Below are 26,870 nucleotides of genomic sequence, written 5' to 3' on the forward strand. Positions count from 1 at the left end.
AATTTTGAAGTGTTTTTTACTCAACTTCACTAGGCTAAAAGTGACTGTAGTTAAAGAATGGCCCATATATACATTATTTGTAAATTTTATTGGTTATAAAAAAAGTGTGTGTGTTAGAGATAGCATTCATTCATTCGGTACCTGAATGGGAGACCAATTCAAAACATTGCTATAGTTGTTGTGTTACCATAGCAACTATAGTATCAACTCAACAGATCAATGACTAAAGTTGTTGCGTTACCATAGCAACTATAGTATCAACTCAACAGATCAATGACTGAAGTTGTTACTATAGCAACTGTAGAATTGACAACATATCAATTACTATAGTTGTTGCGTTACCATAGCAACTATAGTATCATCTCAACAGATCAATGACTATAGTTGTTACCATAGCAACTGTAGAATTGACACAACATATCAATTACTATAGTTGTTGCGTTAACATAGCAACTATAGTATCATCTCAACAGATCAATGACTAAAGTTGTTACCATAGCAACTGTAGAATCGACACAATATATCAATTACTATAGTTGTTGCGTTACCATAGCAACTATAGTATCAACTCAACAGATCAATGACTATAGTTGTTACCATAGCAACTGTAGAATCGACACAACATATCAATTAATATAGTTGTTATGTTACTATAGCAACTATAGTATTAACTCAACAGATCAATGACTATAGTTGTTACCATAGCAACTGTAGAATCGACACAACATATCAATTACTATAGTTGTTGTGTTACCATAGCAACTATAGTATCAACTCAACAGATCAATGACAATAGTTGTTACCATAGCAACTGTAGAATCGACACAATATATCAATTACTATAGTTGTTGCGTTACCATAGCAACTATAGTATCAACTCAACAGATCAATGACTATAGTTGTTACCATAGCAACTGTAGAATCGACACAACATATCAATTACTATAGTTGTGTTGTTACCATAGCAACTATAGTATCAACTCAACAGATCAATGACTATAGTTGTTACCATAGCAACTGTAGAATCGACACAACATATCACTTACTATAGTTGTTGTGTTACCATAGCAACTATAGTATCAACTCAACAGATCAATGACAATAGTTGTTACCATAGCAACAGTAGAATCGACACAATATATCAATTACTATAGTTGTTGCGTTACCATAGCAACTATAGTATCAACTCAACAGATCAATGACTATAGTTGTTACCATAGCAACTGTAGAATCGACACAATATATCAATTACTATAGTTGTGTTGTTACCATAGCAACTTTAAAATCACCACAACAGATCAATTGCCATAGTTGTTATGTTACCATAGCAACTATAGAATCGCTACAACAGATCAGTTACTATAGTTGTTGTTACCATAGCAACTATAGAATGCCACAACAGATCATTTACTATAACTGTTGTGTTACCATAGCAACCCTTTGAAACATTTTCATAAAGAATTATTTTAAATAATAATAATTATAATAATAATAATAATAATAATAGCTAAAAACACATTTAGAATTCTTATAAACATTTATTTGAACAACATTTCTAGAGCAGAAAAGAAACATTTGTTTATTTTTCTGGAAACTCACAGAACTCTTTGAAATGTTTATCTGGAGATCATTTCTGCACCATAAAGAAGCTGATGCCTCCTTTAATCCTCATGCACAAAGCTGTCTCTTGATGAAACACGGAAAGCAAATGAATAAATAAGAAGTGTTTTACGGCGTCTCTCTTTGTCTGTTTTGGTGTACATGTGAGTGTTTGTCAGATCTGTGCCGTTCAACCTCTGGCCTTCAGAGAACTTCACCATCTGTTGTGCTGGAAACTGGAGCACGCTCTGCAAATCAACTTACTGTTCACACCAAACATCGCTCTCTGTGCTGGAGACCGAGCCCCACGTTCAGTAGAGTAAAGCAATATATCTGGATATCAGTGAATGTGCATGATGTTGAAATCATGGGCAATTCAAAATACTGTACAAAATGATGCATGAGTGTTGTATTTGTTCATCACAACAGCAAATGACAAACACTTATTTGGCTATGTATATTATCCCCCATGTTTAATTTAAATTCTTTTATATTTTCCCCTCCATTTTCTGTTTAACAGAAAGAAAATGTGTTTTTTTCAACACATTTCTAATCATAATAGTGTTAATAACTCATCTCTAATAACTGATTTATTTTATCTTTGCCATGATGACAGTAAATAATATTAGACTACATATTCTTTTAGACACTTCTATTCAGCTTAAAGAGACATTTAAAGGCTTCACTAGGGTAATTAGGGTAATGTTAGGGTAATTAGGCAAGTCATTGTATAACAGTTGTTTGTTCAGAAGACAATCAGAAACAAATATTGCTGAAGGGGGCTAATAATATTGACCTTAAAATGGTTTAAAACTATTTAAAACTGCTTGTATTCTAGCCGAAATAAAACAAATAAGACTTTCTCCAGAAGAACAAATATTAAAGGAAATACTGTGAAAAATACCTGAATCTGTTCAACATCATTTAGGAAATATAACTATAATAATAATAATAATAATAATAATAATAATAATAATTCAAATAAGAATGAACAATTGAGACTTCAACTGTATACAACATTGGTACACTCTAAAAAAAGGTAAGCTATTTATTTAACTCAGTGGTTGAGTTTAAAATAATGGGTTGCTCTGTTGGGTTATTTTTAACCTTTATTGGGTTATTTAAGATAAAATACGACGGCAAAGATAACAACCGTCAATTTACTTAGTTGTTGTGTTACCATAGCAACTGTAGAATTGCCCCAACAGATCAATTACTATAGTTGTTGTTACCATAGCAACTATAGAATCGCCACAACAGATCATTTAACTAAGTTGTTGTGTTGCCATAGCAACTATAGAATCGCCACAATAGATCAGTTACTGTAGTTGTTGTGTTACCATAGCAACTGTAGAATCACCACAACAGATCAATTATCGTAGTTGTTGTGTTACCATAGCAACTGTAGAATCACCACAACAGATCAATTACCGTAGTTGTTGTGTTACCATAGCAACTGTAGAATCACCAATACTGAACAATTACCGTAGTTGTTGTGTTACCATAGCAACTGTAAAATCACCACTACAGATCAATTACTGCTGTTGTTACCATAGCAACTATAAAATGACCACAACAGATCTATTACTATAGTTGTTGTGTTACCATGGCAATTACAGAATCACCACAACAGATCAATTACTGTTATTATTTTACCTTAGCAACAATACTATCGATACAACAGATTAATTACTAAAGTTGTTGTTACAATAGCAACTGTAGAATCGACACAACAGATCAATTACCGAATTTGTTGTGTTACCATATCAACTCTAGAATCACCACAACAGATCAATTACTGTTGTTGTTACTATAGCAACTATAAAATCATAACAACAGATCTATTACTATAGTTATTGCGTTACCGTAGCAACTACAGCATAGACTCACCACAACAGATCAATTAATATAAGTTGATGTGTTACCATAGCAACTGTAGAATCACCACAACAGATCAGTTACTATAGTTATCGTGTTACCATAGCAACTACAACATAGATTCACCACAACAGATCAATTACTGTTTTTATGTTACCTAGGCAACTACAGAATCACCACAATAGATCAATTACTATAGTTGTGTTACCATAACAACTATAGTATCGACACAACAGATCCATTACTATAGTCCTTGTATTACCATAGCAACTGAAGAATCGCCACAAATAAATAGATTACTGTAGTTGTTGTTACCTTAGCAACTATAGAATCACCACAACAGATCAATTACTGTAGTTGTTGTGTTACCATAGCAACTATAAAATCACCACAACAGATTCAAGTGTTTTACTAAAGTATCATTCTAAAACACACTGTCATGCGGGCTGTAAATCTCCACTTTGTCTTTCAGCTGTGTTTGAGGAGCTGGATGAAAGATTAATGAAGGAGGTGAATGCTGAAACCGCAGCACGGGCGCCTGATGTTGGTCTCGCTTTCACCTGTGGCCCACCAGACGACAAAACCTGTGTGTGAGCGCAGGTTGAGCCCAGACATCACCAGGTACTGTGTGTGTGTGTGTGTGTGCAGACGGTCCCACAGGGTGAAGGTACTACAGCTGTAGACAGACAGTGAATTCGCCGCATCTGCTGTCCCGACATCTGCAGACTGGGCCGAAGACACATGCTTCTCTGTCTGCTAGAGTGTGCTCTATCCGCTGCACTGAATTACAAATATATCGTCACCTTGGAATTATGAGGTTCTCTCTGCATTCTGAATGATTTTGAGATTTATAAAGTCTTTGCATTCCATATAGCAAACAGTATGTGTGTAACAATTGTTTTTTAAATAAAAAGTCTGAAAATGTTAACAACTTATAAAAAACATCCCATAATGTAAATATATTTTCATTTAATAAGAATGTCAATATCTTCATTTTTGACAAAAATGTCGGAAAGAACCTTATAATTCTAAGGTGACGATGCTTTTTACTCTATGAAATAATTACTGAAATTTGTCACATCTAAAGTTTATCTTTTCCTAACTTTTTTTTTTTTTTACATTTTTAACTGTATTTTTTATATGAAAGTGTATTTAATGTTTAATGTTGTGCTTCTATTTTAGATGTGACTTTTTAACATTCTGTACGGGGTCTACGGATGAAAAATAGCCATTCTTGGCTAATTCTGGCACATTTTACAGTAATGTTTATTAATATGCATTGACCCTGTAAACAACTAAACTAAACTAAACTAAACTAAACTAAACTAAACTAAACTAAACTAAAGTATAATTAAACTTTGGTTCAAACTTCAAAAAATGTATTTAATCTAAAAAAAAAAAAATTTATTCTGTTTGAGAAACAAAAAATACATTTAAACAAAGTAAAAATAGAGTCCACTATAGAGACAATTAGTCATTTAATTTACTTTGGAGCTGTCAGAGGTGTACAGAGACCTTGAAGGGACATGATGGTGGGAGAAAAAAAAAAACAGAGTGATAGAAAAATATGTTCATTCATTTTCTTTTCGGCTTAGTTCCTTTATTAATCCGGGGTTGCCACAGCGGAATGGACCTCTAACCTATCCAGCACATGTTTTTACCCAGCGGATGCCCACACGCTCATACACTACAGACAGTTTAGCCTACCCAATTCACCTGTACTGCATGTGTTTGGAGTTGTGGGGGAAACCGGAGCACCCTGAGGAAACCCACAAAAATGCAGGGAGAACATGCAAACTCCACACACAAACGCCAACTGACCCAGCCGATGCTCGAACCAGCGACCTTCTTGCTGTGAGGCGAACATGCCACCCACTGCACCACCGCGTCGCCAAAAATATATATAAATTTTAAATATATTATTTAGGTTGGGTGATGGTTGTAGGTAGTGCTGTTGAGTTAGTGCAGTAGGTAGTTGAGTTATTTGACTTAGACAACACTATTGTAAGTGATTGTTGTCAGGTAGCTTTAGGTTCTTTTTATGCATTTTGTTTTGCATGCAGATGAAGTTCCTTCTGCCTCAATTAACAATCAGTAATCAGTATCAATTTTTGAATTTCACTACTGTATCACAAAACAATACAATATATATATATATACAACAGTTCTGTCTGGTTCTCGAATCTGATTGGCTGATAGCCGTGATATATTAAGTAATATCAGCACCCGTACAGCCTCTTTACCCTTTGTGTATTACTCCGCCCACATACAGCCAGCAGAAAGCAGACACTACACATCTAAAGTGTAAAAGATGCTTGCTCAGCTGTTTAACTGTCAGCTTATGATTTAAATTCAACGCGGAAGAAAGTAGTTCCTCATACAAAAGGGTTTTTGAGACTCTCCATGTTTGATTTTGTTTTTATATACACAGTTAAGGCGTCAAACTGTTGTATAAACGCAATATCACACTCGTAGCAGTGCGATATGACTGTATATTGGCACCGGTGAGGGCACTAAGGCACGCACGTTTCCCACCAGTGCCGATATACAGCCATATCACACTGCTACTCATATATATATACAGTTGAAGTCAGAATTATTACCCCCCTGAATTATTAAACGCTTGTTTATTTTTTTTCCCCAACTTCAGTTTAATGTAGAGCAGATTTTTTTCAGCACATTTCTAATCATAATAGTTTTAATAACTCATCTCTAATAACTGATTTATTTTATTTCTGCCATGATGACAGTAAATAATATTAGACTAGATATTATTCAAGACACTTCTATACAGCTTAAAGTGACATTTAAAGGCTTAAGTTGGTTAATTAAGGTAACTAGGCAGGTTAGGGTAATTAGGCAAGTTACTGTATAATGATGGTTTGTTCTGTAGACTATTGAGAAATATATAGCCTAAATAAAACAAATAAGACTTTCTCAAGAAGGAAAACAATTATCAGACATACTGTGAAAATTTTCCTTCTCTGTTAAATATTATTTGTAAGATATTTAAAAAAGGAGAAAAAAATTCACAGGGGGCAAATAATTCTGACTTCAACTGTATGTATTTATGTATGTATATATATATATATATATATATATATTCTAAAGTACCTGTATAAGGTCCATCTTCAAAGATAATTAAAGTCACATAAGCATCACCTTAAGGTGAGAAATGTGTATGTAAAATATGTTACCTGCTGAAAGGTGTGTGTATAAAGCAGTGTAAAAAATCATTTTATTACAGGAAACAAAGAAATGAACAGTGCTTCAGACCAAACTATTTAATTAAATAAATTTCAATTCTTAGCACTCTTCCATCTCTTTGGTCTGCTTGGGTCACGGAGGTTTCCTCTGGGTCAGGCTGCAGGTGCATGGGGTGTCATCATATAAGGCAGAAAAGGGTATCCTTTGTCCTCCAGCAAGTAACAATGTAGTCTACTATCCTACTCCACTACTCAACATAATATTAATATCTATATTTACCTTATTTTCCTCAATGTCTATCATCATATTTCATTCCCTTTTATATAATGGGCATTTCTGTATTATATGCTCTTTCCTCTTCATTTCAATTAATACAAACTCACTTGGATGTTTTCCTAGTCTAAACAGTCCACTCTTCAGAGCAGTGTGTCCAAACCTTAACCTTGACATAACGGTTTCCTCACATCTATTTCTCCCTACATTTCTGTTTTTACCCACCATCCTCTGGATTACATAATAGAGTCGTGTGTCAGGTTTAATGTGGTTTTGTCATGTCATGTGACTCCTTTGTTACGTTTTCCCGCCGTTTGTCAATGTTTATTAGTTCCACCTGTGTCTCACCTCTGTTTGTAATCAGTTCAATCATGTCTTGTATTTAAACCCCTGAGTTGTGTTAGTTCATTGTTTGGTTTTGTATTGTCTACACTGTTGTTGGTCCTGAGTGTCTAAATGCGTGCGCAGTCAGATGTAAGTGTGTTTGTAAATAAATGTCAGGCTTTGATGCTCCTTGTTGCACAAGCATTTGTGAAGATAGCAACTATTATAGGTACAATAGATTTTATTTTATATTAATATTTTTTTTACCCTTAAAACAAAGCAAATTCTGCTTTGGATCACCTTAAAAATTGACCAATTTGTAAGTTAAATGTGTTTATTTAATTTTTTTATTTTTTTATTATACACCGTAAAAATGATTGAACTTAGTTATTTTGCTTTAACATATTCAGAGTAAATATGTTGGAAATTAATGCATCAAAGTTAAGCATAAATAAACTTTATTTATTTTTTATAAAACAAATGCTTTTGTAATGAAATAAATCCACTTTAAAATTGTATTTGTATGCGTTTTGTAATCATTTTAATATACTAATATCTATATATAAAATTTATTGCAATACTATTACTTGAATGCATATTTGTTTGCTTTTGGATTGTGTCAGATGATGAACGTCTTTCTGCTGGATTAGATTGTGATTTTGCTGGTAAAAATAAAAGCAGGTTGACAAAATTGGGGCCAGTTTGGATGTTTTGAACATGCATTTTAATTTAAATATTGACCAAAAACCAAGTGTGTGTACTTTCTTACATTTTTCTGTGGATTTAGTTGGGTTTTAAACTCCTTGGGCTGGGAATATTCATGTGTACAGTGCCTATAGGTTATCATCATACCCTTTAAAAATCTATACCTTCCCCTTTGGGATGAAGTTGTAAAGGCACAGTTTAGGAGAGGCCTATACAGAACATTTCAAAGCCTGGGAACATTATTAGGAATACGATTTCATTTCAGGCTGTAAGACGAATAACTTTATGGGGCATGCAGAATTTCTATAGGCACTGCATCTGGCAACACTGACCGCCATATTCTCATTGTCGTGTGTGTGCGTGTGTGTGTGGTTCGTCTCTGATACCTGCTGCTTTGGTGTTTGTGTTTGCAGACTCTGGTTTTCAGTATAAAATGAACCATGGGTCATCTAATGCAGGGGTTCTCAACTGGTTTGGCCATGGGACCCACATTTTTACATGGTCATCAAGCCGTCGCCCACATTTTTAGGAACTATAATATAAATTTAGGAATTATGATTAATTTGTATTTATTTGTTAACATTCAAGTGGTGACGGACTAACCATGAGAAACCTACCTAGACTTACAAAAAAACAGTTTTTTTGTTTTGTTTTTTGCTGTCATAACAAAATGTATGAAATTATATAAATATTACAAAGTAAAAACGACAAATACTGTAAACAGTGGTCAGGGTAAGGAAAGGTCCAGTTACCGTGAACTAAACTGAACGGTTAATTAAACATTGTTGTCTGGTTTCTGAATGTAAACTAAATTTCAGTTTAGAAGGTTTCATGCTCTCTTGTGAGTGCACCTCACTACATATGGCACACTGAGGCTATAAGTCTTTTTTTTGTTGTTAATATATGTAATTCCATACTTTACACTGTGCATATTTATTGCCATATTTAAATGAAATGTCACGTGTCAAATGATAGCGCACATTTCAAAATAAAAGTCCGGTATAAGCAAAATAAGTTAAAAATTAAACTTTTGTTGTTTTTTTGACTACACACTCCACAACCCTCTGAAAATGATCCTACGATCCACTTTTGGGTCGTGAGCCACCAGTTGAGAAACACTGATGTAATGGACCATGTCTGTTATGGGGGTGGCTCAGTGGTTTGCACTGTCGCCTAACTGCGAAAAGGTTGCTGGTTTGAGTCTTGGCAGTTGAACGTAAAGCAAAGGAGACGACATTGTGATATTTTATTTTGCAATATACATCACAACATGAGCAGAATTTCACAAAGTGGCTGTATTGGAAAGTATTCATGATTGTGCATCGATTGTAGGATTTTGTAGGGGAGTGTGTCGGCATCAAATATACACAACTGTACAAAAATATGAAACAAAATTAATATTAAAAAAGGATATAGGAATAATTGGCAGTTCATTCTGCGACCTCTGATAAATCAGGGACTAGGCTGAAGGATGGTGAGCAACAGTATTGAGATGTGTGTGTATTTATGTGCGTGTGCGCCTTTGTATGTCTATATCTTTGTGTGTGTATTTGTGTACATATGTGCCTGTGTGTATGCATGTGTTCCAGTACTTTACATACTGTATATGTACTTAAGTGTATGTTTGTGTGTGTTCGTGTTTTTATATTTTGTGTTTGTGTATTTATGCATGAATATGTACACAGTATATGTTTGTGCATGTGTATTTCTCTCTGTGTGTGTGTATGCATGTTTATAGTGTGTGCTTGTGTGTGTGTATATATGTATTTGTGTGGTTGTGAATATCTATGTGTGTGTGCATATATATGCATGAATATGTATGTGTATAATGTTTGTGTGCATGCATGTTTATGAGTCTGTGTATGTCTGTGTGTGTATGCGTGTTTATAGTGTGCGCCTGTTTATATATGTATTTGTATGCCTTTAAATACCTATATATACGTGACTGTGTGTGTTCGTCTGTGCGAATGTGTATGCATGAGTGTTTATATATACATATAAAATAATCTACGTGTGTGTGTGCGTGTATGTTTATACTGTTCTATGGTGTGTGTTTGTGTGTGCAAGATTAAGTTTGTGTGTAATTGCATGCATGCATGTGTATGTTTGTTATTTTGTGTATTTGTGTGCATATGTGTATATTTGTGTGTGTATGCATGAGTGTGTGTGTATTTATATATATATATATATATATACACATAAAAGAATCTACGTGTATGTGTGTGCGCATGCATGTTTATACTGTTCTTGTGTGTGTGTGTGTGTGTGTGTGTGTGTGTGTGTGTGTGTGTGTGTGTGTGTGTGTGTGTGTGTGTGTGTGTGTGTGTGTATGCAAGATTAAGTGTGTGTAAATGCATGCATGCATGTGTATGTTTGTTATTTTGTGTGTTTGTGTGCATATGTGTATGTTTGTGTGTGTATGCATGAGTGTGTATATATATATATATATATATATATATATATACATATAAAAGAATCTACGTGTATGTGTGTGCGCATGCATGTTTATACTGTTCTTTTGTGTTTGTGTTTGTGTGTGTGTGTGTATGTATGCAAGATTAAGTGTGTGTAAATGCATGCATGCATGTGTATGTTTGTGTTATTTTGTGTTTGTGTGCATATGTGTATGTTTGTGTGTGTATGCATGTTTATAGCGTTAATTTATGGGATTATAAATATACATATCTGTGTGCACGTTCATGTATGTCTGTGTGTATCTGTGAGTATATGAGTGTCTGTATGTATGTGTAATGTCTTTGTGTATGTCTGTGTGCACAAACATGAATGTGTGTGTATCTGTGTGCATGTGTATATCTGTATGTATGTGTATAATGTCTGTGCGCGAGTGTATGTCTATGTGTGTGTGAACAGCTGTGCTCTGGATGAGTGTTTGCGGGGGGTTTTGCGGGTCCAGGTGTGTGTGCTGTGGCGTCGCCCGCAGTGTCGCCGTCGGGGTGAAAGGGGACGGAAGAGGTAATCAGGCAGCAAAGCACTTCTGACGGACCGCAGAGAAAACACACCACACAACTACACTCAGCACCCTACTAATTTCATTTACCCGCAGGAGAGACACACACACAAGACGAATCCACAACCCACACACTCGCATTCACATCTGACTGCAGAGAGTGAGGGTGTGTGTGTGTGTCTGTATGGGCATGTGTAATTCTGTATGTGTGCATGCTTGTGTGTGTATGTAGATGTGTGTGTGCACATTCGTCTGCATGCATATGTGTGTATGTGTATGGTAAGTTTTTCTGTAGTAAAAGACACTAGTAGCCATGTTATTTTGGTGCATGCTGTGATTTTAGAGACAACGTTATTGTTGTTTTACTATACTAATATGAAGTGTGTGTGTGTGTCCGTTTGTCATCGGTACAGCAGAAAGCACTGTCGTTCAGTCATCTAATGTCTCGACATCTGCAGAAAGCGCAGCAGTCCATCAGAGCGCATCAAAACATCATTTATTCATTCCTGATGCATTATTTACATCTATTGTCAGCGTTTTAATTACCGCCGGCGTTTTCTGTTCGTACGCCAATCGTAAATTCTCCATCATACTCCTGTTTCTCATATTTTGTTTGTTCTTAAATCCAGATGGTGATATTTCCCTCTGTCAAAATTCACAAAGAGAGTCAAAACAAAAGAGACGGGACGCAAATGTATGTGCAAATGTTTTACACATCTTTAAAATTAACACTTGCGCTCTCTATTTCTCTCTCTCTCTCTCTCTCTCTCTCTCTCTCTCTCTCAAACAATTCAATCTGCTTTATTGACGTGTCAATTGTTACAAAGGAATATCATTATGCATGTTTACAATAAACAGAACACACAAAAACGAATTACTTTGTTGTAAAGATGTAAATAATTGCTATAATAATAATAATAATAATAATAATAATAATAATAATAATAATTCTCTCGCCTATAGTCATGAGCTTTGGATCATGACCGAAAGAACAAGATCTCGGATACAAGCGGGCGAAATGAGTTTCCTTCGAAGCGTGGCAGGGCGCACTCTTATGGATAGGGTGAGGAGCTCTGACACCCGGGAGGAGCTCAGAGTAGAGCTGCTGCTCCACATCAAGAGAAGTCAGCTGAGGTGGCTCGGGCATCTGTTTCGGATGCCTCCTGGACGCCTACCTAGGGAGGTGTTTAGGCATGTCCTCTCCTAAGACTGCTGCCCCCGCGACCCGGCTCCGGAAAAGCGGCAGAAGATGGATGAATGAATGAATAGTAATAATGAATAATCGTAAATAATCATAAAAATAATAATAATTATAGTAATAATAATAAAAATAATTATAGTAATAATAATAATAGTAATAATAGTAATAAGAATAATAAAAGTAAATGATGATGATGATGATGATAATAATAATAGTAATAATAATAATAGTAGTAGTAATAATAAGAATAAGAATAAGAATAATAGTAATTGTAACAGTAATCAAAGTAACAATATTATTATAATAAGAGTATTAATAATTACAGTAATAATAATAATAATAGTAGTAGTAGTAGTAGTAGTAATAATGATAATAGTAATAGTAATAATTGTAACAGTAATAAAAGTAATAATAGTAATAATAATAATGTAATAAGTGTAACAGTAATAATAATAATAGTAATAATAATTGTAAATAATGATAATAATAGTAGTAATAATAACAATAATAATATTAATAATAATAATAATAATAAAAATAATAATTGTAACAGTTATAAAAGTAATAATAATAATAGTAAAAATAATAATAGTAATAAAAATAATAATAATAATTATAGTAATATTAATAGTAATAATAGTAGTAAGAATAATAGTAAGAATAATAATAATAATAATAGTAAATGATAATAGTAATAATAATAATAATAATAATAATACTAGTAAATTATGATAATAATAATTATAGTAATAATAATTAAAGTAAGAATTGTAACGGTAATAATAGTAATAATAATGATAATTATAATAGTAATAAGAATAAGAACAATAATAATAATAATAGTAAATGATGATAGTAATAATAATAATAATAATAATAATAAAAGTAGTAGTAATGATAATAGTAACAAGAATAATAGTTAATAATAGTAATAATAGTAATAATAATAATAATAGTAATAAAAATAATACAAATTATAGTAATATTAATAATAGTAAGAATTGTAACTGTAATTAAAGTAATAATAATAATAGTAGTTATAATTGTAACAGTAATAATAAAAACAATAGTAGAAATATAATAATAGTAATAATAATAATAATTAGTAGTAGTAATAATAATAATAATAATAATAATAACAACAATAGTTGTTATCAAATCACTTGATGATAAAATATTAACAATTCAATTACATTATGAATATAATATTTATATAAATGATATGTATGTACAATATGTATGTAATAAAATTAGAAGGGTATCTGCTTTGTAAAACATATGCTGGGATAGTTAATGGTTCATTCCGCTGTGGCAACCCCTGATAAATAAAGGACTAAGCAGAAGGAAAATGAATGTTTATGAATGTAGCACTCGGGAAATATTGTAAAAGCAGCAGCAGTTTCCCAGCAGTGCTGATAGTTCAGTGTTGAGCTGTATATGTTTGTGTATTGTGATGCTTCAAGTCTCTGCAGGTGAAAGTGTCTCGTGTGTGTTTCTCTCTCTCTGACAGATGTGTGTGAGTGCTGAGATTCATCACAGTATGCTGTTCTTCAGACGTCTGCAGCTGTTCTCCATCCTGCAGGTGTGTGTGTGTGTGTGTGTGTGTGTGTGAGAGAGACTCCTGAACAGGTCATTAATTTTCATATTTACTGACCTGAGCTTCGTTACCTGCTCCTTTCTGATTCCTATTGTTCCTTTCAAAGCAATTACACAACAATAGTATGTGTAATCAAAGCGTAATCGTGTAATGTGAGGCCACGGCTTCACTTAGAGCCAATTAACACACACACACACACACACACACAAGCACACGCACTTACATATGCATCGCGCATGCACACACAAAGGTATGCTTATACACACACACTCATAGACACACACACACACACACATAAATACAAACACATATGCACACACATATACATACATACACACATGCACACACACACACACAGACAGACAAACACATATAAATACAGTATACACATCATTTCGTACACACACACCGGCATGCATAGACTCACAGATGCACACACACACACACACACACACACACACACACACACATGTTTGTTTTTGTGAAAAGTGGGGACATTACATAGGTTTCCATTCATTTTATACTGTCCAAACCGTATGTTGTATTGCCCTCACCCCACCCCACCCCTAAACCCAACCATCACAGGAGACTGTGTGCAGCTTTACTCTCTGATTAAACTCATTCTGTAGGATTTATAAGCATTTTGAGAAATGAGGACGTCACCAATGTCCTCATATTTCACCTCCTTTTTGTAATACCTGTGTCATACCCATGTCATTATACAGATTTGTGTCCTGATATGTCACAAAAACACGTACACACACACACACACACACACAGACAGACAGACAGACACATGCGCGCACACACACAACCAGTCCAGTACACATACACACACACCCTCACATTTACACACACACAGACACACCTTCACACACATCTCTCACATAAAATACACACACTTACTAACATATGCACAAACAGACACGCACACACAGTCATATACACACACGCAAAGACTTACAAACACATAGGGACACACACCTGTCATATGCACATACACACACTCACATGTACACACCCAAAGACACAATCTCACACACATATACACTTGCTCACAGAGTGATGCTGAAACTAAATTACTGGCACACACACACACTCTCTCTGTCTCTCTCTCTCTCTCTCTCTCTCTCTCTCTCTCTCTCTCTCAGTGATCAGGAGTTCAGTGAAGGAACAGCACCTGTTCATTAATGCTGTGTGTGAGTGTGTGTGTGTGTGTGTGTTCTGATTCATGTCCTGTCAGTTTTCAGTACAAATGTCTATTTCGGTCACTTGTTGTCACATTTGAATCACTATCTGCCTGAAATATCTTGTAATCTGTGAACTGAATTAAATTTGCAGCTCGTGTGTGTGTGTGTGTGTGATGGTAGTGTTCTATGTGGATCTGTTGACAAATGATACCAACAGAAAGAGACTCAATAATAACTGCAATAATGGCAGCGACAAATAAAAGAGGGTTCTTATTATAGTTGATAATTATCATCCTCTTGTTTTCAAAGCGCTTTGGAAAATTAAATATCGTGACTTTTCCTTTAAATCAATATTTGTTTTATTTATTTATTTATTTATTTATTTATTTATTTATTTATTTATTTATTTATTTATTTATTTATTTATGTGTTTTCATTTATGTATGTTTATTTATTTTTTATGCATTTGTTTTTTATGTATTTATCCATTAATGCATTTATTTATGTATTTATTTATTTATGTTTATATATTTATTTACGTATTTTTTATTAATGTATTTTTATTTATGTAGTTATGTATTCATATATTCATGTATTTTTATTTATTTATTATTTATTTATGCATGTATGTATTTTTATTTATTTGTTTTATATATATATATATTTTTTTTTTTTTGCTTGTTTATTTTTTTGCAATAGTGCAAATTCCAGCATTGTTTTAATCGTAAAAAAATGTATACTAATACTACAAAACAACATTTACTATTATTATTATTATTATTAATATTATTTATAATACTATTATTATTATTATTATTATTATTATGTTTATTATTTTTATTATTAATATTTAAAAATAATATAATAAATAAAAGAATAAATAAACAAACAAACAAACAAACAAACAAACAAACAAACAAATAAATAAATGTAGTTGTAATCTAAAAAGGTGGTGGTGGTAGTACTATTCATACTATAAAACAACTAGTATTATTATTATTATTACTATTATTACTATTGAAATATGCTAAAATAAATACCCAAATAATCATACTTGAAAACAACATTTATTGTTATTATTACTATTATTATTATAATTATTGTTATTATTATTATTATTATTATTACTACTATTATTATTACTGTTGTTATTATTATTATTTCTATTATTGTTATTTAAAAAAAAAAAAAAATAAATAAATAAATAAATGAATAAATAAATAAATAAATGTAGTTGTAATCTAAAAAAGGTGGCGGTAGTACTAATACTAGAAAACAACTTTTATTTTTATTATTATTTTACTATTTGAAATATTTATCAAATCAAATAATTCATAAAAAATATTTTTATGCAATTGTGTGTGTGTGTGTGTGTGTGTGTGTGTGTGTGTGTGCGCAACCACTTCTTCAGGTACAAACTTCCTTCTCTGTAGTCTGATTGCGTGAATAATTAGAGAGTAATTAGAGCGACGTCATCACCGCCGCCTCCCTCTGACAATTACAGAGACGCTTCATACACACACTCACGTTTGTCAGAGGATCACAAAACAACCTTGTCCTGTTATATCAATCATCTCGCTGTAATTAGCGCACGGATTGTGGATCTTGTAACTGTTATTAGTGTATTGTGTGTCGTCTAATGAAACCAATTGAGCTGTTCCTCTTTACTGAAACTGAGCGCTTTATCAGATGATCCTAATTATCAGACCGCACTCACACACACACATATACTTTAAAGACATACAGGGGCAACACTGGTCTGCATTGTTGCCTCACAGCAAGAAGATCACTGGTTTGAGTCCCGGCTGGGTCAGTTGGCATTTCTGTGTGGAGTTTGCATGTTCTCCCCGTGTTCATGTGGGTTTCCTCCGGGTGCCCCGGTTTCCCCCACAGTCTAAACACATGCGCTATAGGGGACTTGATCAACTACATTGGCCGTAGTGTGTGTGAATGAGTGTGCATGGGTGTTTCCCAGTTTTAGGTTGCGGCTGGAATGGCATTCGCTGTGTAAAATATATGCTGGAATAGTTGGCGGTTCATCACGCTGTGATGACCCCTAATAAATAAGTGACTAAGACAAAGGAAAAAGAATGAATGAATGAATAAATTTGACTTGATTTTAATTGAATTGCATGACTGATTTAACAATTGAAGTGTGTTTTGTCACTTAATGTGACCTTTTCTGTAAAAATAGTGAGGATGTGTCTTGTTTTACACAGATAAAGTCAGTGTATTTGACACAGGGGTGTGTAAATGATGACAGAGAGCTGGTTCTGTAAGGTCTTTCCTTTAAAACACACAGCCGCTTGTCTCCAAATGTGTTTTGAGTCGTCGGAGTAATAGCAGCAGCAGATTACATGCGCTGTAATGTCTCTCTCATGGAGAAAGATGAATTTAGGAGGAAAAGAAGAGCGAGAAACACTGACAGATCACATGATGATACACTCACACTTACTAACACCTGCAAACAAGAGAGAGTGTGTGTGTTTGTGTTTTGAGTATGTGTATATATGTGTGTTGGTGCGTGTGTGTGACTTTAAAGTGTGTTTGTTCAATGTGTGTGTGTGTGTGTTAGTAGAATGTGTATGTCTTTAAAATGTGTTTGTGTTTAGGTGTGTGTGTATATGTATATATGGTGGGTACGGAAAGTTTTCAGACCCTCTTAAACGTTTCACTCTCTCATATTGCAGCCATTTGCTCAAGTCATTTAAGTTTGTCATTTGTTTCCTTATTAATGTCCACACAGTTCCCCATATTGACAGAAACACACAGAACTGTTGACATGTTTGCTTATTTATTAAAAAGAAAAGAAAAAATCACATAATCCGGAGTATTCAGACCCTTTGCTCAGTATTTAGCTGAAGCCCCCGTTTTTCACAGCTGGATTTGGGGATCCTCTGACATTCCTCTTCAGATCCTCTCCAGTTCTGTCAGGTTGGATGGTAACCGTTGGTGGACAGCCATTTTTAGGTCTCTCCAGAGATGCTCAATTGAGTTTAAGTCAGGGCTCTGGCTGGGCCATTCCAGAACAGTCACAGAATTATTGTGAAGGCACTCCTTTATTATTTTAGCTGTGTGCTTTGTCACTGTCTTGTTGGAAGGTAAACCTTCAGCCCAGTCTGATGTCCTGAGCACTCTGGAGTAGGGATGTAATGATTATAGATTTTGGTTGTACAATTATAGCCTGAGGAATAATCACGGTTTTACAGTTATCACAATCATTATGTATTCATTAGTTTCAAAACACTAGTTTAGTAATTCACATGAAAACTTTTGGTAACACTTTACAATGAGATTCATTAGTTCATGATTAGTTCATGTTAGTAAATGCATGAGCAACACTTGTACAGCATTTATTAATCATAATTGAACATTTACTAATGCATTATTAACATCCAAGTCCATGCTTGTTAACATTAGTTAATGCACCATGAGTAAACATGAACTAACAATGAACTACTGTATTTTCACTAACTAATGTTAACTAGCATGAACAAACACAGTAGTAAACGTATTGTTCATTGTTTGTTCATGTTAGTAAATGCAGTATTTAACATTAAATAATGAACCTTATTGTGAAATGTTTATATTTTAAAATGATATTTATAGCTGCTCAGTAACCAATTAATATAGAACAAAACAATAATAAAAAGAAACGATAGTCAATTTCTCTTTGGACTTAAGAATTTAAACATAAGTAATATTTTTACAGTGAAAATAAATGACAGAACAATGAATAAATTAAACAAGAATGAATAAAAAAATAAGTCACTTAAAAACATAAAAAATAAAAAATTAAAATAAGAATAAATAAAAAAAGAAAACAAAGTAAGACTAAATAAAATAAGAATAAAAATAAAATAAGAATAAAAAAATAAAAAAGGTAAATAAATAAAAAAGAATAAATAAATAGATAAAATAAGAATAAATAAAAAGCAAACAAAGAAACAAAGAAACAAATAAATACATATACAATAAGAAAATAAAAAATAATAAATACATAAAATAAGAATTAATAAATAAATAAATAAGTAAATAAAACAGAAATAAGGAAATAACAAAGAATAAATAAAACAAGAATAAATAAATACATAAAATAAAAATAAATAAAATAAGAATAAATAAATAAAATAAGAATAAATAAATAAATAAATAGTCAAAATAAGAATAAATTAATAAATAAATGACTGAACAATGAATGAATGAATGAATGAAACAAGAATAAATAAATAAGTTAATTAAGTTAATTAAAAACATAAAAACTTATTAAAATAAGATTAAATAAAAAAGAAAACATAAAACAAGAATAAATAAAATAAGAATACATAAATAAAGTAAGAATAAATAAATAAATAAATAAATAATTAAAATAGGAATAAATAAAATAAAAATGATAAGGTAAATAAAAAAAGAATAAAATAAGGATAAATAAATACATAAAATAGGAATAAATAATAAATAAATAAATAAAGAATAAGAAAATTACAAAGAATAAATAAAACAAGAGTAAATACTTAAAATGAGAATAAATAAATAAATAAAATAAGAATAATTAAAATATTAGGTAAATAAATTTAATAAAATAAATAAAATAAGAATAAATAAATAAAAAAATAACATAAAAATAAATAAATAATTAAATAAATCAATAACGTGTGTATGTGTGTGTGTGTGTGTGTGTGTGTGTGTATGTGTGTGTATGTGTGTGTGTGTGTATATATATATATATATATATATTCATATATATATATATATATATATATATATATATATATATATATATATATATATATATATATATATATATATATATATATATATATATAAATAAGTATATGTATAACAGTGTTTGTTCTGGAGACAATTCAAAGCAATAACTGCTTAAGGGTGCTAATAATATTGACCCTAAAATGGCCTTAAAACAGTTAAAAACTGCTTTTATTCTAGCCGAAAAAAAAAAAAAAACGAAAGACTGTGAAACATTCCTGAATCTGTTCAACATCATTTGGGAAATATTTGAAAATATTCACAGGAGGGCGAATGATTGTGAGTTCAGCTGTAGTTGTTTTAGCAGATCCTGATGTCAGTCTTTCTGCAGTGGTTTTGCGCTGTTTAATATTCCTCCCGGCCAGGAGTTTGTGTGAAGTGTTGTGTGGCATCTGCAGCACTTCTCCAGCACTGTCAAGAGCTCTTCTGCACTTCCCTTATTAGTGCGCTGCTTTGTAGTGCGCACTGCTTCACGCCACACACTATTATGAGCTGTCTTTGATCCCGGCCCGCTTTCATGCTTGAGGGTGTCCATGCAGGAGCCGTTACCAGACGCATCTGCATTTACATCTATTAACCACATTTTAGATTTCAGAGATGTCTTCCTTTAAATCAACATGCAATAAAGTAATAGAGGATTGAATAATAAAGTTATTTAAATTTAATTCACATTTATTATCCGGAGCTGGTGATGATCTGCAAATTTAGATGTTGAAATTTGGAATAGTGCATTGTTAAATAGTGGAGACCGAGGAAGGCTGTCAAACCTATTTATCTCTAGTAAAATGAGCCTATTTACAAAAGAAACCATTTAAATTAACCAAAAATACACCTCTGGATCAACTGAATGAGTTAGAAAATAGTCAAACAACAGTTTATCTCTAGTAAAATGAGTGTAAGTCTTAATAAATAGTGGAGTTTTCCGTTAAATCAATATATAATAAACCAACTACAGACCAGGGGTCTCATGTACAAAGACTTGCGTTGAATTAATGCTAAAACATTTTGTACGGATAAAGCTGTACTCAGTAAAATAATCAGATGTATAAAACAGTGCGGACGCAGTATCCCACGCATATTCTCTTTGTACATCTGAATTAACGTGAAACTGAGCGCACGTGCACGAGCACAAAACCCCTCCCTGCCTCCTCCCCCATATGAATATGCTAATGAATCTACTTTAGCATAACCAAATAAAAAAGCAACGGCAAAAGCAAGCAAAAAGAGAAAATTTGAACAGAATGGGAATTGGAGGTGCTCCTATTGGAGGTAGACCGGAGAAAAACTGTGTTATTTGCTAGCGTGTCCTCCGGAATTAATAACAAATGAAAAACAATCAAGTGGAAGAGTTTAGCTGATGCGGTAAACACAGTTGGGTCTGAACATCGCACTGTGAGTGAATTAAAAAAAGAAATGGTCTGATGTAAAAGTGCAGGTTAAGAGGAGAACAGCGGCGCACTGTGGAGCGAACAGGGGATGCTGAACTAACACCCTTTGAGGAGAGAGTTGCCTCAATTGTGGGCAACACCTTACTGTCTGGAGTAGTATCCGTGTCTGTGGGAGACACAGATGTATTAGACTTCTCTGTTAGGTATTGCAGCACCCCTCCGCTCTTATCAAGGCAGCACCACCCGCATTTCAGCTGCCGAATCTCCCGCTCTACAGCTGACCATCATTGTATCTGCGCTCTTGGTCAGTTTGTGGGTTGTTAATAGCCACGTCTTTAATGGAAAACCGTGGTCTCCTGATATGCAGTTAAATAATTACGCTCAATAAAATAAAATAAATAAACTTAGCTTGAATATTATCCTAAATACATCACTCACCAAGAAGCCACCCATCGCGCACCCTGCCACCTTGGAGCCTGCGGATTCCACCATTGACAGTGTCCTCTAATGAGGCCAGCACTGCCATTGCCAGACTAAGAGTTGCATACATGTGCAAATGCTTTTATATGTTCTAAATCACATAATTGGTAAAACAATATTGTGTCAGTGAACCCGTTTTATCAATAAATGAACAGCAATGCTTTTCACAAGTGTTGGTGTGACACTTTGTAGTGTGCAATTGAACACAATTGCCTCTAGGAGTCGCCAACTGAAATAAAACAAACACACACAGGAAACACGTGTACACCAGCCATGAAGTTGGCGCGGACCAGCGCACATTCTCGCGTTAATTTCATCGTTAGTAAATCCAAATGTGAGTGTGAAACCTGGCGAACGCAAAGATTTTGTGCATTTACAGTGTTGATACATGAGGCCCCTGGAGATTGGCTGAATGAGTGAGAAAATGGTAAAACAACAGTTTAACTCTGATAAAACAGGCATATTTCCAAAAGAAGTGGAGTAATCCTTTAAATCAACATGCAGTAATCCAAAAAGAGACTCGGCGATCAGCTGAATGAGTTAAAATGGTAAAATTCATCTTTTTGTAGAATGAGCCTATTTTCAAAAAAAGGTGAGTTTTCCTTTAAATTAACATGCAATGAACCAAAATAGACTCAAAGGTCTGCTGAGTGTGTTTTAAAAACTAGTAAAATGAGCCTATTTACAAATAAAAGTGGAGTTTTTCTTTAAAACAACATTTAATAAAATTAATATAGACCCGGTGATCAGCTGAAAAAGTTATAAAATGGTAAAACTACTGTTTAACTCTAGGAAAATGAGCCTGTTTATACAGTAGTTTACCTTTAACCAGTTAAACTCCAAGTACCCGGTACCGGGTCTGTGATGTCATCGACTTTTGCTTTAGGATTTAAAGGGCTAGCATTGCACCAGACCCCTGTAAATGGTTTAGTTTGTTATATTTTATGCACATATGCATCATTTTTGTTTTTACTCTACTGTATAAAACTTATTTTCACTTAAACACACCGTATTTTGGAGACCCAAGCTGGGTATTGAACATTGGTTCATTTTTATATTTTTCTTATGACACATGTACAAGTTATAGCTCAAATGAAAGCTCTTGCCGCTGCTCATATGGTTCTAGCACTCTTTTTACTGAATTATATTCTTTATATATTTATAATTTCTTTAATGTAGCTTCAAAAAAAGTAGTTGTTACAACATATCAAACAGTTGCTGAATGAATCTCGGTGTTTCCATGGCGCAGAAGTGAAAACAATACGTTAATGATCAATAAGCAGCCCCAGATAGCACAGACAGCTCATCTCTTACGTTATGCTGTGCGCTTCAGGAAAATTCTCCTCTGTTTTTGAGGTGATGTGCATAAGTAATCCTTTTATATGTCTGACGTGGTCCAAACACGGTGAATTATGTTTGATCAAACAAAAGAATAATGAAATATGAAAACAATGATCGCTCCCTGTGGCTTATACAGCACCTCTCATCAGTTGGAATACAATAACTTTTGCATGGATTATGGTGGAGACGTTTTTCTTTTTTCCTATGATTACAGACATGTGCAGGAACCACCAACATTAATTACAGCACGCTAGACCACACACAACCTAAAAGGGACACTTTCACATTTGAGTTTATTAAAAAAATACAAAAAGCGCCTCTTTTATAGGTGTTTATTATAACACAGACAATATACACAGATATTTTAAACACTTTCAATAGTGTTTTATAAAAATTCAAAGGGTTTTCTTTAAAATGATTCCAAATTTTTGCATTTACACCTCTGCATGTGGATTTGGGAAGCTTTTAAATTTGGGTTGGCAAAAACCAGTTTAACTGGTTAAATTAAATTGCAGTAAACCAAAATAGACCCAAAATCAGCTGAATGAATTTAAAAATGGTAAAAACAACAGTTTAACTCTGATAAAACAAGCATATTTACAAATAAGTGGAGTTTTCCTTTGATAATAAGCCAAAAACAGACCCGGCGATCAGCTGAATGAGTTAAAAAATGGTAAAACAACAGTTTAACTTTAGTAGAATAAGTTTATTACCCAAACAAAAGTGGAGTTTTCCTTTCAATCAACATGCAATAAAGTAAAAATACTCAAAGATCAGCTGAATGTGTTAAAAATTGGCAAAACAACAGTTTAACTCTTGTAAAAAAAAAAAAAAAGCATATTTCCAAAAAAAAGTTTTTTCTTTAAAACAACATGCATTAAAATAAAAAAACACCCACATATTGTCTGAGTTTTTTAAAAAACAGCAGTTTAATTCTAGTAAAATGAGCCTTTTTACAAATAAATTGAGTTTTCCTTAAAATCAGCATTCAATAAGCCAAAAACAGACCCGGCGATCAGCTGAATGAGTTAAATTGTAAAATTCACCTGGAGACTGGGCAAAGCTGTCACACTTTTAACTTCTTTACTAGATCTTTTTTTAAGAGAATGTTTCTTTAAATAGTGTGTAAGAATAAAAAAAAATAGCAAAAATTGAGATTAATCGCATCGAAAACAAACATTTTTGACAAAGCTTGTGTATGTGCTGTGTATATTTATTATGCATATTTAAATACACATGCATGCATGTAAAAAACTGACATTAAAACAGAAATAATACTAACTAAACTAACTAGCGGCATGTGAGGTGATTAAAAAATAAGTTAAACATTCGAGTTCTCAGGGAACTCAAACAGGGAAAGCTGTGGTTTCAGAGAAAACATCTGTTTCTAAATGCGTGTCGGAGCACACCTGCAGGTCAAAGGTCACAACCCGTCTGACCCCGGAGCTCTCAGGGTGTATTTATAGCCATGTTGATCCAGACGTCTGACATGAGAGACACGGATCATCTCTAATACACACCAGCGTCTGTTTCTGACACTACAAACTGACAAATCTGAGTCAAAACTGCACAATCACATCCCTCCACCCCTAATAATAAAACAAGATGCTCATAAAAAAAAAAACGTTCACTGCATTTAGGATGCATATTGTGTTGGTGAATGACATTTGGCAGATCTTACAGCGCAGGACGGAGCTGTTTTCATGTAATCAGATTACGATTAAAGGGTTAAACATGCATTTAGGACAGAAATGCAATTACAGAGAGTGTATTCTTAAATCTAGAGAGGATTATTATTTTATTATCTGCATTAATTAAGCATCATTACTGGCCCATGAGCAGCTCAATCCTCTCTGTTATCCTTTCTAGGATTCTTATTGGTCATGAATAAAACATGGCTCCGAGAGAAATGCAGAAAGTCGAGGTGGTGGTTGTTGTTGTTGGTATCAGAGAAGACTAACGGCTCCTGACAGATGCAGAAACGCACAGATTCAGGACAATCACACGCTGTAGAAGCTGTCTGGCTTAGAGATGTAGCATGTAATGCTTTGAAATGGGAAACAGACATTGATGTAGTGATTGGACTGTGGATCTCAGAGCTGTATGGCATTGGAGATCATCATCACATGTTCTTTGAGAGGAAAGGGTGAATCCTTTACAAAGATTTGGAATCTATTTTTGAATGATATAAACACACTAGCACATTGATTTGACTAAATGGTTTTCCCCTATTGGTGTATATCAGGGGTGTCCAAACTCCTGGAGTGCCGGTGTGCTGCTGAGTTTAGCTCCAACTCGCTTCAACACACCTGCCAGGAAGTTTCTAGTATACCTGGTAGAAGCTTGATTAGCTGATTCAGGTGTGTCTAAACTCTCCAGGACGCCGGCCCTCCAGGACTGAGTTTGGACACCCTTGGTGTATACTGTATCTCATTCGTTCATTCGTTCATTCATTCATTCATTTTCTTGTTGGCTTAGTCCCTTTATTAATCAGGGGTCGCCACAGCGGAATGAACCACCAACTTATCCCGCAAGTTTTTACGCAGATGAGAAATAGGAGTTTTTTTTATTTGAAAAAGTGTATATCAACAAAAGCATTTCTGTTCATAAATGTCAGTAATTAAGTAATAAAATATATATATTTAATGTTGTCTCCACATTCCCTCAAATATTTTAGCAGTCTATGAGTTTCTAGTGAACGCACAGAGAATATAGGCAAATGTGCTACCCACTGCGCCACCGTGCAGCCTACAATGGGTTTACTTGCATTATTTTGTAAAGTCAACATGATGCTTTTAAGGTAATTGGTTTCTCGCACTAATCTCTTCTTACAGTGTAGAATTAGTGAGTTACTATTATTGATACTTTGTCTACATGCATAAGAATTAAATCAAAGCAAATTCCAAATTCTTTAGTCAGTCCCTAAGTCTTAAAATCTGTGTTTGCATTTTTGTGTCCCTCAATTTCTGCACTTCTAAAAGTTTTAGTTGAAGAATCCCAGCAAACTTTGTTTCCCTGTGTGCATGTATTTCTGCCCGTCTCCTCTGGAAAAGCATCGTTGTTTTTGATAAAGAAGGTGGAAATGAACATTTTGTTGTTTGATGGATGTTTGTTACATGGTTGGATCACAGTTGAGCGTGTATCACGATACATCATTTCCACACACACACACACCTGCACAGCTCTCTCTCTCTCTCTCTGCGCAGCTCTAATACAGCAGAATAATTCCTGATTTATGAGTGCTGTTGTTGTGCAGCTTCAGAATAAATCCGGAGATTAATTAACGTGTCCTGATGGTCAGAACGGTGAGGGATTATCAGGGCCAATGTCACACCAGCACTGAGGGTTCGGGTCGGATCGGTCCCAGCATTCCTGATCCCTGTGTGGGAATTATTCACCACCTCACATTAAACCACCGCGGGACTCTAAATTGTCTAGCTGATGGGGAAAAACTATAATATTGAGGTAATAACAAGTAAATATTTATGATTTTGTGTTTTAGATTAACAACAAAACATAATTCAAAAACTTGATGACAAGCAATTAAATAAAAAAGTAGAAAATAAATTAGTATTTTAAAAGTAATATATGTAAGTAATATACGTTGCTTATTTGACATAATTAACTTCATATTTATGTCATATGTAATTTGCATATTTGGGATGTTTGTGTATCTGGTTTATATGTGAATAAAATATTAAATTTGTTCATCATATAAAGTGATTTTTTGGACTGGGTGTCAAACAGCCACGTTTTAACATCCATAAAGCACTTTTTTTCTATAAATGACACATTTTAATATTAATTATAGAATATTCATTAAAATATAAATTATAATAATATTTATGATTATTAAAATAGAATATTTTTTATGAAGTATTACATTGACCCCAGGTAGGTGAATCATTGTGTGTCCACAACTCGCAATAAAAAGCAAATTTACAATTTAAAT

The 26,870-nt window shown here is 33.5% G+C and overlaps 1 protein-coding gene across 5 annotated transcripts in view; it reads left to right on the forward strand.

Moving 5' to 3' along the window:
* Window positions 1-7,367: 7,367 nt before the first annotated feature.
* The window catches only part of tcf4 (transcription factor 4), a 435,077-nt gene continuing 415,574 nt past the window's right edge, over window positions 7,368-26,870 (forward strand). For 4 of the 5 annotated variants that reach the window (XM_087299107.1, XM_087299113.1, XM_087299106.1 and 1 more), the window contains exons 1-2: window positions 7,368-7,431; window positions 13,666-13,737. The gene's annotated coding sequence lies outside the window, so the exon portion shown is untranslated. The remainder of the gene's footprint in view (window positions 7,432-13,665; window positions 13,738-26,870) is intronic. The other variant, XM_087299114.1, reaches the window with a different exon arrangement.

Source organism: Danio rerio, chromosome 21 (genome assembly GCF_052040795.2).
Source record: "Danio rerio strain M-AB ecotype USA chromosome 21, GRCz13ab, whole genome shotgun sequence".
NCBI classification, from domain to species: Eukaryota; Metazoa; Chordata; class Actinopteri; order Cypriniformes; family Danionidae; genus Danio; species Danio rerio.